At 38.5% G+C, this 19,644-nt stretch overlaps 1 long non-coding RNA gene across 1 annotated transcript in view; it reads right to left on the bottom strand.

Moving 5' to 3' along the window:
• LOC126069501 (uncharacterized) overlaps window positions 1–19,644 on the bottom strand; it is a 104,176-nt gene that overhangs the window by 43,026 nt on the left and 41,506 nt on the right. The window contains exon 2 of the long non-coding RNA XR_007515935.1: window positions 5,371–5,428. This is a non-coding gene — a long non-coding RNA (uncharacterized LOC126069501). The remainder of the gene's footprint in view (window positions 1–5,370; window positions 5,429–19,644) is intronic.

The following is a 19,644-nucleotide window of genomic DNA, read 5'->3' on the forward strand; positions in this document are numbered from 1 at the left end:
GAATAGCATTTATGATAGCACCAAAAAGAAAGAAAGAAACAAAGACAGGTGTAGGTACAAGTATAATAACATATGGGCAAGGTCTGTATGCTGAAAAGTACAAAACACTGATGAAAGGCATCAAAGAGAACCTAAATAAATGGAGAGATATACCATATTTGTGGATTAGAAGACTTCTTATTATGAAGATGTCAATGTTCCCTAAACTGATCTATAGATTCAATGCAATCACAGTCAAAATTCCAGCAGAGTTTTTGTATATATCGACAAGCTTATTTTAAAATTTATATGGAAAGGCAAAGGAACGAAAATAATCAAAACAATCTTTACGAAGAACCACAAAGAGGATTCACACTGTCGGATTTCTGAATTTATTGTACAGGTACAATAATCAAGATAGTGTGGTAGTAGCAAAAGGGTAGGCAGACAAATCAATGGAACAGAATAGATTTCAGAAATAAACCCACAAAAATATGGACAATTGATTTTTGACAAAGGTGCCAACGTAATTCAATGGAAAAAGGACGGTCTTTTAAACAACTGGTACTGGAACTATAGAACATCTATAAGAAAGAAAATAAGCCTTGATCTATAACTCACGCTACATAAAAAATTAACTCAAAATGGAGCATAGACTTAAATGCAAAATGTAAACCTGTACAACTTCTAGGAGAAAAATCTTTGTGACTCTGTGTTAAACAAATATCTCCTAAATATAAAACCAAAGGCACAATCTATAAAAGAAAAATGTTGATAAATTGGACTTGAGCAAAAGTAAAAAAATTTGCTCTATAAAAGACAAGCCACTGTGAGAGAAGATTTGCAAATCACTTATCTGACAAAGGAGTTGTGTCCAGAATATACCAAGACTTGACAGTAAGAAAACTATCCAATTAAAAAATGAGCAAAAGATTTAAACAGACACTTCACCAAAGAATAGATACGGATGGCAAGTAAGTACATGAAAAGATGCTCAACATGATTAGTCATTGTTGTTGTCAGTTGCTGTTGAGATGATTCCGACTCATGGTGACCCCACGTGTGCAGAGTCAAACTAGTCTATAAAGTTTTCAACACTGTGACCTCTTGGAAGCAGATCGTCAAGCTTGTCTTTCAAGGTGCCTCTGAATGGGTTCAAACCACCAACCTTCTGACAAGTAGTCGAGTGCTTTTGTGCCACTCCTTCATTAGTCCTTAACCGAAAACCAAGCCTGTTGCCATCAAGTTGATTCCAACTCAGCAACCCTATATGACAGAATAGAACTGCCCTATAGGGTTTCCAAGGCTGTAATCTTTACAGAAGCAGACCACCACCTCTTTCTCCCGGGGAGCAGCTGGTGGGTTCAAACTGCTGACCTTTTGGTTAGCAGCCAAGCGCTGTAACCACTGCACCACCAGGGCTCCTTTCATTAGTCATTGCTTTTGTTAGGTGCTGTCAAGTCTGTTCAAACTCATAGCGACCCTATGTACAACAGAATGAAACACTGCCCTGTACTGCACCATCCTTACAATCATGGCTATGTTTGATCCCATTGTTGCAGCCACTGTGTCAATCCATTCCCTCGAGGGACTTCTTCTTTTTCAATGACCCTCTATTTTATCAAGCATGATGTCCTTCTCCAGGGACTGGTCCCTCCTGATAACATGTCCAAAGTACAAGAGACACAGTCTCGCCATCCTTGCTTCTAAGGAGCAGTCTGACTGGCTGTACTTATTCCAAGGCAGATTTGTTGGTTCTTCTGGTAGTCCATGGTATATTCAATATTCTTCACCAACACCACAATTCAAAGGCACTAATTCTTCCACAGTCTTCATTATTTATTGTCCAGCTTTTACAAGCATATGAGGCAATTGAAACTATCACAGCTTGGGTCAGGCGCGCCTTAGTCCTCAAGGTGACATCTTTGCTTTTTAGCACTTTAAAGAGGTCCTTTGCAGCAGATTTACCCAATGCAATGCGTCTTTTGATTACTTGACTGCTGCTTCCACGGCTGTTGATTGTGGATCCAAGGAAAATGAAATCCTTGACAACTTCAATCTTTTCTCCATTTATCATGATCTGGCTTATTGGTCCAGTTGTGAGGATTTTTGTTTTCTTTATGTTGAGGTGCAATCCATACTGAAGGCTGTGGTCTTTGATCTTCATTAGTAAGTGCTTCAGGTCCTCTTCACTTTCAGCAAGGAAGGTTGTGTCATCTGCATAATGCAGGTTGTTAATGAGTCTTCCTCCAATCCTGATGCCCTGTTCTTCTTCATATAGTCCAGCTTCTCGTATTATTTGTTCAGCATACAGATTAAATAGGTATGGTGAAAGAATACAACCCTGATGCACATCTTTCCTGACTTTAAACCAAACAGTATCCCCTTGTTCTGTCTGAACAACTGCCCCTTGATCCATGTAAAGGTTCCTCATAAGCACAATTAAGCGTTCCGTAATTCCCATTCTTCACAGTGTTATCCATAATTTGTTATGATCCACAAAGTTAAATGCCTCAGCACAGTCAATAAAACACAGGTAAACATCTTTCTGGTATTCTCTGCTTTCAGCCAGGATCCATCTGACATCAGCAATGATATCCTTTGTTCAATGTCCTCTTCTTCGATCTTTTCTGTTTATTATGATGCTGCTCATTGGTCCAGTTATGAGGATTTTTGTTTTCTTTATGTTGAGGTGTAATCCATACTGAGGGCTGCGTGGTCTTTGATCTTCATCACTAAGTGCTAAAGTCCTCTTCACTCTCAGCAAGCAAGGTTGTGTCATCTGCATAACGCAGGTTGTTAATGAGCCTTCCTCCAATCCTGATGCCCCGTTCTTCTTCAAATAGCCCAGCTTCTCAGATTATTTGCTCAACATAGTCATTAAACTACAAATTCAAATCACAATGAAATACCATTACAGACCTATTAGAATGGCTAAAAGAAAACAGACACTGTCAAGTACTGGCAAGGATGTGAAGCAACTAGAACTGTCATCCATTGCTGATGGGAATGCAAAATGATACAACCACTCTGAAAAACCACTGGGCAGTTTCTTATAAAGTTAAGTATACACTTACCATAATACTCAATAATTCTACTCTTAAGTATTTACCCAAGAGAAATATAAACTTACGTTTACATAAAAACCTGTTTTCTAAATATTTATAGAACTTTATGGCAATGTTTATTCATAATGACCAAAAACTGGAAATAAACTAAATGTCCTTCACTTGGTGAATAGATAAACCACAAGACATTCATACAATGGAATACTACTCAGCAATGAAAAAAAGTGAGATAAGTCAGACCTAAAAACATCTATATGAGTCACTGTATGATTAATTCATACGACATTCTGACAAAGGCAAAACTATACTGGTGGAAAAAGATCAATTGTTTCCAGGGTTTGGGCTGGGGGACAAAGTTGACTACAAAGGGGTAACATGAGGGAATTTTTGGGGGTGATGGAATCTTTCTGTATCTTGACTGTGGTGGTAGTTGTATGACTCTATGCATTTGTCAAAACTCAAAGAATTGTACCCCAAAGAGAATGAATTTTACTATACAGAATTTAAAAATAAATACCTTTTAAATAGCATGGCTATGTATGTGTGTGTTTGCATTAAGTGATAACTGCACCATTATCACAGATTAAGCATTATGACCTTTGCAGAGCCTTGCCAGGTGCCCCAAATAGGAAATTCCGTTTTACTCATCTGAATCCCACATCCCTTTATAAATACCCCTCTTATAACGCCTAGTACTCACCTATGCAATAGAATTGCTATTGTTTTACATGCCTTCTCCTCCTCTCCTCCTGTCCCAACAACCCACTAGGTTATACTGTTATTTGAAGGCAGAGTTTCAGGGATGATTTATATGTATTTCCTTCACAGTGCTTAGCATAATGTCTTAAATAGGGTAAAAACAAAGAAACCCACGACGAACATATTGAATGAGCAACTAAATAATGCAGAGAATAGTAGATGGCTTATTGACCAGTTCTTGCCTGCGACATCCCTTGCATTACAATCCAACATAATGACTTTTGTACAATGCCACTTTGTTACCAAATTTATTTGGTTTTAGATTCATCTGAGCCATGAACATAAAGCAACACATATCTGAAAAATTGTCAAGGACATTGCTTTTTTACGTAAATGTACTCAAGGTTTCACCTCAGGAAAGACCACCCGTACTATTTTCCTTGAAAAGAGTCATGGAGAAAGCAGATGGCTCTATTCAAGGTGGTGAGGTGGAGAGGGAGATACACTGTGTTTAAATGACTCAAAAATTCTGACATACATGCATTTGATGTGCAAGCTTGTAATGTTCAGTCCTTTCAACGATCTTATCTTTTCTACCAGAGTTTAGGGGAAAAAAAACACATGTAAATAAAAGATTCTCAGTCTACTGAATACAGCACTGCATTGCACAGGTTTGGCCATTATAATGAGTCACAGCGCATTATTAAGCCATCTGCTCTCATTTTGTTACTAATTAGTATATAACGTCTACGTAATTGAATTTACTCTGTAAAACTCTCAGGATAGGATCTCTTCCCCTATTGTGACACACTTCTAGCATCAAGGACATGGAGATTTTGTTACAAAGAGAAATTAAAAGTGCCATCTAACAATTAAGATATAATGCATCACTTTTTCCTTTAAAAACAAAAACGTTCAGAACATACCATGGGGAAAGTTTTTTTTTTAATGAAGCATATTGAGGAATTTGGAGGCAAACCCTGAGCAAGTCAGCATTTCATCAGTGAAGTAAGGTACTGAGGGAAGAGCACTGGATGGTGGTTCAGGGAAACGCTGGGTTACATAGAGCACAGACCCTATTACAGACTCCACCTGTGTCTTTGAACAAGTTGTTGCCTGGCTCGGTCAGAGATTCTCCATCTGTATAAATTAGGGAACCAGATGAGCCGCTCTCACAGCCACTGCACAGCACCACCACCATCCCCAATTTGACTGTGAACTTGAAACTGCATTTACCAATGACACTGCAATAACTAGGTGAGACAGGAAGAAATGACCGCTGAAGTAGAGACCAGGAGGATAACACAATGTGGTGCATGAATTGCCATTCTAGCATGATATATAATGTAAGCTATATAAATGAGATAAATATAAAATCTGCTTTAAAAACAAAGATTAAAATTGAATACCGTGGCACCATTGCCATCCCTTTATACCAGAGGTTAAGATGCACACAAAGATGAAAAGGACACAGATACAACAGAAAGGGAACACTGCAGCTACAGAAAACACAGTGGCCATTCATCTCCTTCCTACTTCTCATCACTGTGTACAACGACTTTCCCAAGATAAAGTATAAGAAAGAGGATAATTGCATAGAGAAAAGACCACATGAGATACTAACCTAGGACTTAATAGTGCTGTCAGCCAAAATTTTGTCTTCCACTTCATATCTTTAAATGCTGAGGATGTAAAAGAAGAAGAAAAAAAGAACAGTTACTATAGCAATTTGATTTTGTCCACTTTACAAATCCTGTATAGTAACAAAAACAACAACAACAAAATACCCGTTGCCGTCAAGTCGATTCAGACTCATAGTGACCCTATAGGACAGAGTAGAACTGCCCCAGAGGGTTTCCAAGCAGTGCCTGGTGGATTCAAACTGCTGACCTTTTGGTTAGCAGCCTGAGCTCTTAACCACTGCACCACCAGGTTATAGTAACCAACCAAGGCATAATTATGTTTTGCTAGGTCAGGTAAAATTCACCATACAATTTTTTTATTTTACTGTCTTTTAATTTCTACATTTAATACACCAACTTACTGGCACAATAACAATTGTAATGCTTACTCTTACACATTTTAGCAGATGCATATCCTGGCAAGTGTTCCCAGAAGCACCCAAAATACAACAGTACAGGCCATAAAAGCATCTCGATTGGCAGAGAAAAGAAAACCAAGGCAGGACAGAACTAAAGGCACAAACACAGAATATCGAACCTCTGACTACAATAGCCTCAGAAGTGCATAGGACTTTATGATAAATTATAAACACGACCTTATTAAAACATATAATGTGAAATAGTACACAAGAAAATTCTTTGATGTGAGTGTGTAAATGACATTGCAAACAAATGTTATTCATTTAGCTAATTCTTTGACAACTTTTTCAGAAAGAAAAAAAATTGTATTTTCAATGTAAGTTTTGGAGTTGAGTTAGTCTTTAATTCCACTGTTTCAATCCAATTTAAAGAAAATACCTTCCCGCTCTGACCTGGAAAGTCACTTTGAAAAGAGCAAATTGTTTCTTCCCACAAAAATTTCCTTCTGTTTCCTTTTATTCAAAGTGAGGAACACAAGAATCAAAGCAAGACTTGGTATCAGGAAAATATAACCTTAAGAGCTGAATTTTGAAATTATCATTGACATCTAAAACACCTAACTGGCCAGTTTTTACAGCTTCGTTTATGACCATCACTACTCTGGCTATTAAAAACTGACAAACTCCATCTTTAGGTTATAAATGATGGCAGCCAGGGATCATCTGCCATTGGAAGCCTAGTAAAGATGTCATTTTATTTATACATTTAAAGACCAGGGCCCAAGCTCACCACAGCATTTCAAACTGCTAGCCTTTGAATTATGAACTCCCGTGGTCCATCTCTTTGCTTTGTGTGTAGGGGATGGGGAGAAGAAGGAAAGGTAAGTAACCAATGTCACTGAACAACTTATGTAGAAATTGTTGAATGGGAACCTAAATTTCTGTGTAAACATTCACAGAAAACACAATAAAATATTATTTTTTTTAAACTGCAAATACATATATATGTATATATACATAATTACTTATTCTTTATTTCATTAAGTGCTTACCTAAACCACTGAATGAGGCATAGGCCCCAAAATATAACCCCACCTAGAGGCCCACTATCTTAGTTATCTAGTGCTGCTGTAACAGAAATACCGCAAGTGGATGGCTTTAACAAACAAAAGTTTATTCTCTCACAGCCTAGTAGGCTAGAAGTCCAAATTCAGGACATCAGCTCCAAGGGAAGGCTTTCTCTCTCTGTCAGCTCTGAAGAAAGGTCCTTGTCATCAGTCTTCCCCTTGGTCTAAGAACTTCTGTGCACAGGAAACCCAGGTTCAAAGGATGCGCTCTGCTCCCGGCACTGCTTTCATGGTGGTATGAAGTCCCCGTCTCTCTGCTCGCTTCTCTCTTTTATATCTCAGAAGAGCTTGGCTCAAGACACAATCCAATCTTGTAGACTGAGTCCTGCCTAATTAACATAACTGCCGCCTATCCCACCTCATTAACATCACAGAGGTAGGATTTACAATACATAGGAAAATCACATCAGATGACAAAATGGTAGACAATCACACAATAGTGGGAATTCATGGCCGAGCCAAATTGATATGCATATTTTTGGGGGACACAATTCAATCCACTTACATGTTTTTGTTTTCCTAAAACAAAAATATAAAATAATAAGACCAAATTTTCACTGATCTTTTGCAGGTCATAATCCTAAAACAGACAGAAAAATGATTCTGTGTGAGCTTTCCCCATTTCTTTACTTCTAACTTCATGGAATCATGGTATCTACCTTGACATTTTTATCTTATTTGTATTTACTACCTCATTTCAAAAAGGGTTTAGGAAGAAAATAAATTTAGCTTCTCCTACTCACCAGAAATAAGCACCTTTTTGCAACTATTTTTACGTAACCATAAATCCACCCCGTATTTCATTTCCTTTTGTCCAGACCACATTTTCATCTTAATTGTACCCTCATATCATATTTACAAAGGCATGAACATATACATGTAATAAACAGAGTCACAGTAGCCTTGTTTGTAAATTTAAAAACCTAAAAAAAATGTCCATTGGGAATAAATAAACAATGGCAATCCATTCTGGGAAATAGTATGTAACCATTAAAAAGAATGAAAGGCATCTATAGGTGATGATAAGCCAAAACCAAACCCACTGCCGTCAAGTCAATTCCAACTCATGGTGACCCCACGTGTTACAGAGTAAAACTGTTCCGTAGGGTTTTCTTTACTGTACTCTTGTTTATGGAAGCAGATTGGCAGATCTTTTATCTGAGGCACCAATAAGTGGGTTCAAACCAAAACCCTTTAGGTTAACAGCCAAGCACAAAGGATTTATGCCACCCAGGGACCTGTAGGTGATGATATGGCCATTAAATAGCATTAAATGAAAACAGCAAGGTGAAAAATATGTATAGCCGGATTCCATTTTTTCCCAAGAAAATTGTGTGTGTGTGTATATCTTGCAAATGTAAACATTTTGGGGAAAGACAAGCAAGAAAAAAAATAATGGTTATACTTTTGGAGGAAACCCTGGTGGTGTAGTGGTTAAGAGCTACGGCTGCTAACCAAAAGCTCAGCAGCTCAAACCCACCAGGTGCTCCCTGGAAACCCTATGGGGCAGTTCTACTCCGTCCTATAGGGTTGCTATGAGTCGAGGGAGAGACTACGAATTAGGGATAAGAGAAGGGAGAATTCTACCTAGATTTTTTTCTATATGAAGTCTTTCTCATATACAAGTAGTATTAACATCCTGCTTTAAATTAAATTTAAAAACAACTTGCTTCACTGCAACCCATCAGTTCTACCTCCTGAAAATAGATTTATTATTAAGGTGTTTTGTTTAATTATAGAACAATGTTCAACTTCAGTCATAATTTCTTATCAAAAACTCCAATATTGTACCTTTCTTGTTTGTTAAGCACTTTGGGATGTATCTACTTGTCTATGTTGTTGTTAGGGGCTGTTGAGTTGATTCTGACTCATAGTGACCCCATGGAAAAAAAGAACAAAACACTGCCCAGTCCTGCACCATCCTCACAATCCTCGCTATGCTTGAGCCCATTGTTGCAGCTACCACGTCAATCTATCTCGTTGAGCTTCTTCCTCTTTTTATCTGACCCTCTACTTTACCAAGCATGACATCCTTCTCCAGGGACTGATCCCTTCTGATAACATGTCCAAAGTACATGAGATGAAGTCTCACCATCTTGCTTCTAAGAAGCACTCTGGCTATACTTCTTTGAAGACAGACTTGGTTGTTCTTCTGGCAGCCCATGGTATATTCAATATTCTTCGCCAATGCCATAATTCAAAGGCATCAATTCTTCGTTGGCCTTCCTTATTCAATGTCCATATGCTTTCGCATACATAAGAAAAAAAAAAAGAGGCAACTGAAAATACCATAGTTTCGGTCAGGTGCACCTTAGCCCTCAAGGTGACATCTTTGCATTTTAACACTTAAAAGAGGTCTTTTGCAGCAGATTTGCCGAATGTAATAAATACGTCATTTGATTTTTTTCTTATTGTGCTTTAAGTGAAAGTTTACAGCTAAAGTTAGGTTCGCAAACCAAAATTTATACAGACATTGTTTGTGACCCTAGTTGCTATCCCTATAATATGTCCGCACACTCCTCCTTTCCACTCCAGATTTCCCGTATCCATTCAACTAGTTCCTGTTCCTTTCTGCCTTTTCATCTCGCCTCCAGACAGGAGCTGTCCATTTAGTATCATGTATCTACTTGAACTAAGAAACACACTCTTCATGAGTATCATTTTATGTCTTATACTCCAGTCTATTCTTTGTCTAAAGAGTTGGCTTCGGGAATGGCTTTAGTTCTGGGTTAACATGCAGTGCAGGGGCCATGTGTTCTGGGGTCCCTCCAGTCTCAGTCAGACCACCGAGTCTGGTCTTTTTATGTGAATTTGAGTTCTGCACCCCACTTTTTTCCTGCTCAGTCAGGGACTCTCTGTTGTGTTCCCTGTCAGGGCAGTCACTGGTGGTAGCGGGGCACCATCTAGTTCTTCCGCTCTTAGGCTGATGGAGTCTCTGGTTGATGTGGCCCTTTTCATTTCTTGGGCTAATATTTTCCTTGTGTCTCTGGTGTTCTTCATTCTCCATTGCTCCAGGTAGGTTGGGACCAATCGATGTATCTTAGGTGGCCTCTTGCTAGCTTTTAAACCCCAGTCACCACTCACCAAAGTGCGATGCAGAACATTTTCTTAATAAACTTTGTTATGCCAATTGACGTAGATGTCCCCTGATGGTCCCCAGACCCCTGCCCCTGCTACTCTGCCCCTTGAAGTCTTTGGTTGTATTCAGGAAATGTCTTAGCTTTTGGTTTAGTCCTGTTGTGCTGACTTCCTGTGTATTATGTTTTGTCTTCCCTTCACCTAAGATAATTCTTGTCCACTAGCTAGTTAGTGAATACCCTCTCTTGTAACCATCAAGGAATGTTTTCTTCTGTGTTTAGACTTTTTCTTGAGTTCTTATAATTGTGGTCTCATACCATATTTGCCCTTTTGTTACTGACTAATTTCACTCAACATAATGCCTTCCAGGTTCATCCATGTTATGAGATGTTTCATGGATTCATAGTTATTCTTTACTGTTGTATAGTATTCCATTGTGTAAATATACCATAATTTGTTTATCCATTCATCTGTTGATAGGCATCTACGTTTCCATCTTTTTGCTATTGTGAACAGTGCTGCAATGAACATGGGTGTGCATATATCTATTGGTGTTAGGGCTCTTATTTCTCTAGGATATATTCCAAGGAGTGGGATTCCTGGATTGTATGGTACTTCTATTTCCCGCTTTTTAAGGAAGAGTCAAACCGATTTCCAAAGTGGTTGTACCATTTTACATTCCCACCAGCAGTGTATAAGTGTTCCAGTCTCTCCACAACCTCTCCAACATTTATTATTTTGTGTTTTTTGGATTAATGGTAGCCTTGTTGGAGTGAGATGGAATCTCATTGTAGTTTGGATCTGCATTTCTCTAATGGCTAATGATCGTGAGCATTTCCTCATGTATCTGTTAGCTGCCTGAAAGTCTTCTTTGGTTAAGCATCTGTTCATATCCTTTGCCCAATTTTTAATTGGGTTATTTGTCTTTTTGTTGTTGAGGTTTTGCAGTATCTTGTAGATTTTAGAGATTAGACCCTGATCAAATATGTCGTAGCCAAAAATTTTTTCCTGGTCTCTAGGTTGTCTTTTTACTCTCTTGGTGAAGTCTTTTGATGAGCATGAGTGTTTGATCTTTAGAAGTACCCAATTATGTAGTTTCTCTTCTGGTGTTTCAGCACTGGGTCATTTGATTTCTTGACTGCTGCTTCCAAACTGTGATATGCAGATGACACGACCTTGCTTACTGAAAGTGAAGAGGGCTTGAAGGACTTACTAAGAAAGATCAAAGACTACAGCCTTCAGTATGCATTACACCTCAACATAAAGAAAACCCAAATCCTCACAACTGGATCAATAAGCAACAAATGATTAACGGAGAAAAGACTGAAGTTGTCAAGGATTTCATTTTACTTGGACCCTCAATCAACACCCATAGAAGCAGTATGCCATGTTCTTCTTCGTATAGTCCAGCTTCTCAGATTATTTGCTCAGCAAACAGATTGAGTAAGTAAGGTGAAAGGATACAACTCTGATGCACACCCTCTCCTGATTTTTAACCACCCAGTATCCCCTTGTTCTGTTTTAATGACTGCCTCTTGGTCTATGTACAGGCTCCAAATGAGCACAAAGTGTTCTGAAAGTCCAATTCTTCCCAATGTCATCCATAATTTGTTATGATCCACAAAGTCAAATGCCTTTGCATAGTCAACAAAACACACGTAAACATCTTTCTTGTATTCTCTGCTTTCAGCCAAGATCCATCTGACATCAGCAATGATATCCCTCATCCCAAGTCCTCTTCTGAATCCTGCTTGAATTTCTGGCAGTTCCCTGTCAATGTACTGTTACAATTGCTCTTGAATGAGTTTCAGCAAAATTTTACTTGCATGTGATATTAATGATATTGGTTGATAATTTCCACATTCCGTTGGATTACCTTTCTTTGGAATGGGCACAAATATGGATCTCTTCCAGGTGGTTGGCCAGGTAGCTGTCTTCCAAATTTCTTGGCATAGATAGATGAACACTTCTAGCCTTGCATTCCTGTGTTGGAACATCTCAATTGGTATTCTGTAAATTTCTGGAGACTTGTTTTTCGCCTATGCCTTCAGTTCAGCTTGGACTTCCTTCAATAACATTAGTTCTTGATTATATGCAACCTCCTGAAATGGCTGATTATCAGCCAATTCTTTTTTGTACAGTGACTCTGTGTATTCCTTCCATCTTCTTTTTTTTGTTTTATTGTACTTTAGATGAAGGTTTACAGAAACAAACTAGGTTCTCATTAAACAATTAGTACACATATTGTCTTGTGATATTGGTTGCCAACCCCATGACATGTCAACACTCTCCATTCTCAACCTTGGGTTCCTTATTACCAGCTTTCCTGTCCCCTCCTGCCTTCTAGTCCTTACCCCTGGGCTGGTGTGCCCACTTAGTCTTGTTTTGTTTTATGAGCCTGTCTAATCTTTGGCTGAAGGGTAGACCTCAGGAGTGATTTCATTTCTGAGCTAAAAGCATGTCCGGGGACCATACTCTCAGGGTTTCTCCAATCTCTGTCAGACCAGCACTTCCATCTTCTTTTGATGCTTCCTTTGTCGTTCAATATTTTGTCCATACGATCCTTCAATATTGCAACTCGAGGCTTGAATTTTTTCTTCACTCCTTTCAGCTGGAGAAATCATGAGTGTATTCTTCCCTTTTGGTTTTCTAACTTCAGGTCTTTGCACATTTCATTGTAATACTTAGCTTTGTCTTCTCAAGCCACACTTTGAAATCTTCTGCTCTTTTACTTCATCGTTTCTTCCTTTCCCTTTAGCTACTCTGTGTTCAAAGCAAGTTTCAGAGGCTCTTCTAACATCCGGTTTGGTCTTTTCTTTCTTTCCTGTCTTTTTAATAACCTTTTGCTTTCATCATGTATGATGTCCTCCCACAACTCGTCTGGTCTTTGGTCATTAGTGTTCAGTGTGTCAAATCTATTCTTGAGATGGTCTCTGAATTCAGGTCGGATATAGTCAAGGTCATACTTTGGCTCTCATTGACTTGTTTTAATTTTCTTCAGCTTCGACTTGAACTTGCATATGAGCAATTGATGGTCTGTTCCACAGTCGGCCCCTGGCCTTGTTCTGACAATATTGAGCATTTTCATTGTCTCTGTCCACATATATATTGATTTGATTCCTGTGTATTCCATCTGGCAAAGTCCATGTGTAGAGTCGCCATTTATGTTGTTGAAAAAAAGGTATTTCCAATGAATAGGCTGTTGGTCTTGCAAAACTCTATCATTCGATCTCCAGCATCATTTCTATCACCAAGGCCATATTTTCTAACTACTGATCCTTCGTTTCCAACTTTCGCATTCCAATCACCAGTAATTATCAATATATTTTGATTGCATGTTTGATCAATTTCAGACTGCAAAAATTGGTAAAAATCTTTAATTTCTTCATCTTTGGCATTAGTGGTTGGTGCATAAATTGGATAATAGTTGTGTTAACTGATCTTCCTCGTAGGTGTATGGCTATTATCCTCTCACTGACAGTGTTGTACTTCAGGATACATCTTGAAATGTTCTTTTTGATAATGAATATGATGCTGTTCCTCTCCAATTTGTCATTCTCGGCAAAGTAGACCATATGATTGGCTGATTAAAAATGGCCAGTACTAGTCAATTTCAGTTCATGAATGCTTAGGATATAGATTTTTATGCATTCCATTTCATTTTTGACAACTTCCAATTTTCCTAGATTCATACTTCATACATTCCACCTTCTGATTATTAATGGATGTTTGCAGCTGTTTCTTCTCATTTTGAGTCACGCCACATCAGTAAATTAAGGTCTGGAAAGCTTGACTCCATTTATGTCATTAAGATTGACTCTACTTTGGGGAGGCAGCTCTTCCCCAGTCATATTTTGAGTGCCTTCCAACCTGAGGGGCTCATCTTTCGGCACTATATCACACAATGTTCCGCTGCTATCCATAAGGTTTTCACTGGCCAATTTTTTAGAAGTACATCAATATGTCCTTCTTCCTAGTCTGTCTGGGTCTGGAAGCTCTACTGAAGCCTGTCCACCATGGATGACCCTGCTGGTATTTGAAATACTGGTGGCATAGTTTCTAGCATCACATCAACACGCAAGCCACCACAGTACAACAAACTGACAGATGAGTGGTGGATGTATCTATAAAAGTTTTTTTTTTTTAATACTATGATTTTTGGTATGGAATAAAACCTAAGAATATAAAATAACCAATCAAGCTTTTTCTGTTGATGTGTGGTCAAACTCAACTTGTCAGTAGCTTTCTTATAAAATATCCCCAGTAGATGTAGATCTTAAATGATATGCCCAATAAACACTTATATCATTAATGTGGTGTTATTACCCCTCAAATCAACGACATGCTATTAGCAAACGGGAAACACTGGCACAAACTGACCAAGTTATATTTGAAATATATTGGATACCTTTAGGTATTTTTTCCTTAAATTTAGGCTATATGAAGAAAGTCAATATACACTGTCTAAAAAAAACATAAATGACATATTTCAATTAAATGAGTTTTAGGACTCCCTGGGTGGTGCAAATGGTTAAGCACTCAACTACTAGCTGCAAGGTTAGCAGTCAGAGAAGCCTTGGAAGACAGACCTGGCAACCTGCTTCTGAAAGGTAACTGCCTTAAAAACCCTATGGAGGGCGGAGCCAAGATGGCGGAATAGAGAGACACTTCCATCGAGCCCTCTTTACAACAAAGACCCAAAAAAACAAGTAAAAGGAGTATATTTCTGACAAGCTGGGAGCCCTGAGCATCAAAGGCAAGCTTAAACAATGAACTGAGGGGCAGGGGGAGGAAGAGGCCGTTCAGAAGCGGAGAGGAGTTGCCGGACCTGAATCGCGGGGAGCCCTCGGGCACCATTCCTGCAGCAGCGGCAGCAGGATGGTCCTAGCGTTCGGCCGCAGTTTTCTCAGGGAGAAGCAGCAGCCACACAGCCCACTCACACCTCTGAAACCTGAGGAGAAGGGCACTCTTGGCAAAAGCTAAGTACTTGTGTATATTTTACCGTGCCCTCCCCACCCCCAAGCCAGCTTCAGCAGCTGAATCCCTGGGCCTGAGATAGACCCTGGTGAGCACCTAGAGCCATCCTCCCAGCCTTGGGGAAGCAAAAAATTTGCAACTGGGGGGAAAAGATAATTTGCTAAGTCCATTAACCGGGGGAACTCAGAACAGAAGTGGCTCCTGTCCAGGCATAAACCGTCCGTGGACCTTGAGCACCTTTCCCTTCTGCATAGACCTGTGTGGGCCTATTTCGGGAGAATAGGACCTTTTTGGCAAACTACAACCATTTCAGCGCTGCAATGGGGAGGTGGATGTTTGACATTGCTTTGCCTATTAAACAAGGTACTCACCTACCCACATCAGGGACCTAAGGACTGGTAGCTCCACTCAGGTCACCCAGCCACCCGCGACAGGGCTCCAAAGATAACTGGTACCTCCCTGTCCTTACAACAAAAATTTTCGGTGCCCATGGTCCCTCTGCAGAGCCCACCTACCAGCACGCTCTAGGGAACAGGGACACATTTTCCTCAGAGACATGTGGGGATTGGTTCTCACCCCCTGCCTTGTTCAGAGCGTAACCCCCTGCTGCAATCAGATATGGGTATATACACCAATCACCCCTGCCCCTCTAAGACTGTAGGACAGAGCCTGTACCACACACTTGATTATCAGCTACCTGGAAATCTCAGCTGAATTCATACAAGAAAACTGAATAGACTCCTAGACTGATATACCTGATAACAGCTCTAGCCAGCTGGGGACAGGACACCAGAGCTCCAAAGGTGAAAATACTCAAGCTAGCTCACTCAAGCAACCCATAGGGGTATACCAAAATAAAACAAAGCAAGCAGCTACAACACAGTAAGCAAGCATAAACTAATACAATCACTTACAGATGGCTTGGAGACAACAGTCAATATAAAGTCACATAAAGAAACAGGCCATGATCACCTCAACAGGCTCTCAAAACAAAGAATCCAGGGATCTTTTACATGAAAGTGCATTCCTATAATTACCAGACGCAGAATACAAAAGTTTAATATACAGAACCCTTCAAGACATCAGGAAGGAAATGAGGCAATACGCAGAACAAGCCAAGGAACACACAAACACAGCAACTGAAGAAATCAGAAAGATTATTCAGGAACATAATGAAAAGTTTAATAAGCTGGAAAAATCCATAGACAGACAGCAATCAGAAATTTAGAAGATTAACAATAAAATTACAGAATTAGATAACTCAATAGAAAGTCAGAGGAGCAGAATTCAGCAAGTAGAAGTTAGAATTTCTGAACTTGAAGATAAATCACTTGGCACTAATATATTTTAAGAAAAATCAGATAAAAGAATTTAAAAAAAATGAAGAAACCTTAAGAATCATGTGGGACTCTATCAAGAGAAATAACCTATGAGTGCTTGGAGTACCACAACAGGGAGGGATAACAGAAAATACAGAGAAAATTTTTGAGGAATTGTTGGCAGAAAACTTCCCTGATATTGTGAAAGATGAGAAGATATCTATCCAAGATGCTCATTGAACTCCACATAAGGTAGATCTTAAAAGAAAGTCACCGAGACATATTATAATCAAGCTTGCCAAAACCAAAGATAAAGTGACAATTATAAGAGCAGCAAGGGATAAAAGAAAAGTCACCTATAAGGAAGAGCCAATAAGAATAAACTCGGACTACTCGGCAGAAACCATGCAGGCAAGAAGGCAATGGGATGACATAGTTAAAAAATTAAAGGAAAAAAATTGCCTGCCAAGAATCATATATCCATCAAAACTGTCTCTTAAATATGACAGTGAAATTAAGACATTTCCAGATAAGCACAAGTTGAGGGAATTTGTAAAAACCAAACCAAAACTACAAGAAATACTAAAGGGAGTTCCTTGGTTAGAAAATCAATAATATCAGGTATCAGCCCAAGACTAGAACACTGGTCAGAGCAACCAGAAGTCAACCCAGACAGGGAAATCCAAAAAAAAAAGCCCAACACAGGGTAACAGCGATGTTATTATATACAAGAAGACAACATTAAAATAATAAAGAGGGACTAAGAAAGGTAATCATACACCTTCCATATGGAGAGGAAGATATGGCGATACAAAGATATAAAAGTTAGTTATAAATTTAGAAAAATAGGGGTAGATAATAAGGTAACCTCAAAGGAGACAAACTATCCTACTCATCAAAATAAAATACAGACTCAGCATAAACAAAATCAACAACAAATATGAGGAAACAACAATATGCAAAGAAAATCTACTCAGCACATAAAATCAAGTGGGAAAAAGAAGCTGTCAACAACACACAAAAAAAGACATCAAAATGATAGCACTAAATTCATACCTATCCATAATTACCCTGAATGTAAAGGGACTAAATGCACCAATAAAGAGACAGAGAATGGCAGAAGGGATTAAAAAACAAGATCCGTCTATCTGCTGCCTACAAGAGACACAACTTAGACTTAGAGACACAAACAAACTAAAACTCAAAGGATGGAAAAAAATATATCAAGCAAACAACAATTAAAAAAGAGCAGGAGTGGCAATATTAATTTCCGACAAAATAGACTTTAAAGTTAAATCCATCAAAAAGGATAAGGAAGGACACTATATAATGATTAAAGGGACAATACACCAAGAAGGTATAACCCTATTAAATATTTATGCACCCAATGACAGGGCTGCAAGATACATAAAACAAACTCTATCAGCATTGAAAAGTGAGATAGACACCTCCACAATTATAGTAGAAGACTTCAACACACCACTTTCGGTAAAGGACAGGACATCCAGAAAGAAGCTCAATAAAGACACGGAAGATCTAAATGCCACAATCAACCAACTTGACCTCGTAGACATATACAGTACACTCCACCCAACAGCAACCAACTATACTTTCTGTTTTAGTGCACATGGAACATTCTCTAAAATATACCACATATTAGGTCATAAAGCAAGACTTAGCAGAATCCAAAACATTGAAATATTACAAAGCATCTTCTCTAACCATAAGGCCCATAAAAGTGAAAATCAATACCAGGAAAAGCAGGGAAAAGAAATCAAACACTTGGAAACTGAACAATACCCTGCTCAAAAAAGACTGGATTATAGAAGACATTAAGGATAGAATGAAGAAATTCATAGAATCTAATGAGAATGAAAACACTTCCTATCAGAACCTTTGGGATACAGCAAAAGCGGTGCTCAGAGGCCAATTTATATCAATAAATGCACACATCCAAAAAGAAGAAAGGGCCAAAATAAAAGAACTATCCCTTCAACATGAACAAACAGAAAGAGAGCAACAAAAGAAACCCACAGGCACCAGAAGAAAACAAATAATAAAAATTAGAGCAGAACTAAATGAAACAGAAAACAGAAAAACAATTGAAAGGATTAACAAGACCAAAAGCTGGTTTTTTGAAAAACTCAACAAAATTGATAAACCATTGGCCAAACTGACAAACGAAAAACAGGAGAGGAAGCAATAACCCAAATAAGAAATGAGATGGGCCATATCACAACAGACCCAACTGAAATTAAAAGAATCATATCAGATTACTATGAAAAAGTATATTCAAACAAATTTGAAAACCTAGAAGAAATGGATGAATTCCTAGAAACACACTACCTACCTAAACTAACACAATCAGAAGTAGAACAACTAAATAGACCCAGAACAAAAAAAGAGATTGAAACGGTAATCAAAAAACTCCCCCCAAAAAAAAGCCCTGGTCCGGATGGCTTCACTGCAGAGTTCTACCAAACTTTCAGAGAAGCGTTAACACCACTACTACTAAAGGTATTTCAGAGCATAGAAAAGAATAGAATACTGCCTAACTCATTCTATGAACCCACCATATCCCTGATACCAAAACCAGGTAAAAACACCACAAGAAAATTACAGACCTATATCCCTCATGAATGTAGATGCAAAAATCCTCGACAAAATTCTAGCCAATAGAATTCAACAACATATCAAAAAAATAATTTACCATGACCAAGTGGGATTCATACCAGGTATGCAGGGATGGTTCAACATTAGAAAAACAATTAATGTAATCCACCACATGAATAATACAAAAGACAAGAATCACATGATTTTATCAATTGATGCAGAAAAGGCATTTGACAAAGTTCAACACTGCTTCATGATAAAAACTCTCAGCAAAATAGGAATAGAAGGAAAATTCCTCAATACAACAAAGGGCATTTATACAAAGCCAACAGCCAACATCACCCTAAATGGAGAGAGCCTGAAAACTTTCCCATTGAGATCGGGAACCAGACAAGGATGCCCTTTATCACCACTCTTATTGAACATTGTGCTGGAAGTCCTAGCCAGAGCAATTAGGCTAGATAAAGAAATAAAGGGCATCCAGATTGGCAAGGAAAAAGTAAAAGTATCTCTATTTGCAGATGAGATGATCTTATACACAGAAAACACTAAAGAATCCTCCAGAAAACTACTGAAACTAACAGAAGAGTTCAGCAGAGTATCGGAATACAAGATAAACATACAAAAATCAGTTGGATTCCTCTACACCAACAAAAAGAACATCGAAGAGGAAATCACCAAATCAATGCCCAAGAAGATAAAATACTTAGGAATAAATCTTACCAGAGATGTAAAAGACTTTT

The sequence above is a fragment of the Elephas maximus genome, chromosome X (genome assembly GCF_024166365.1).
Source record: "Elephas maximus indicus isolate mEleMax1 chromosome X, mEleMax1 primary haplotype, whole genome shotgun sequence".
Lineage (NCBI taxonomy): Eukaryota > Metazoa > Chordata > Mammalia > Proboscidea > Elephantidae > Elephas > Elephas maximus.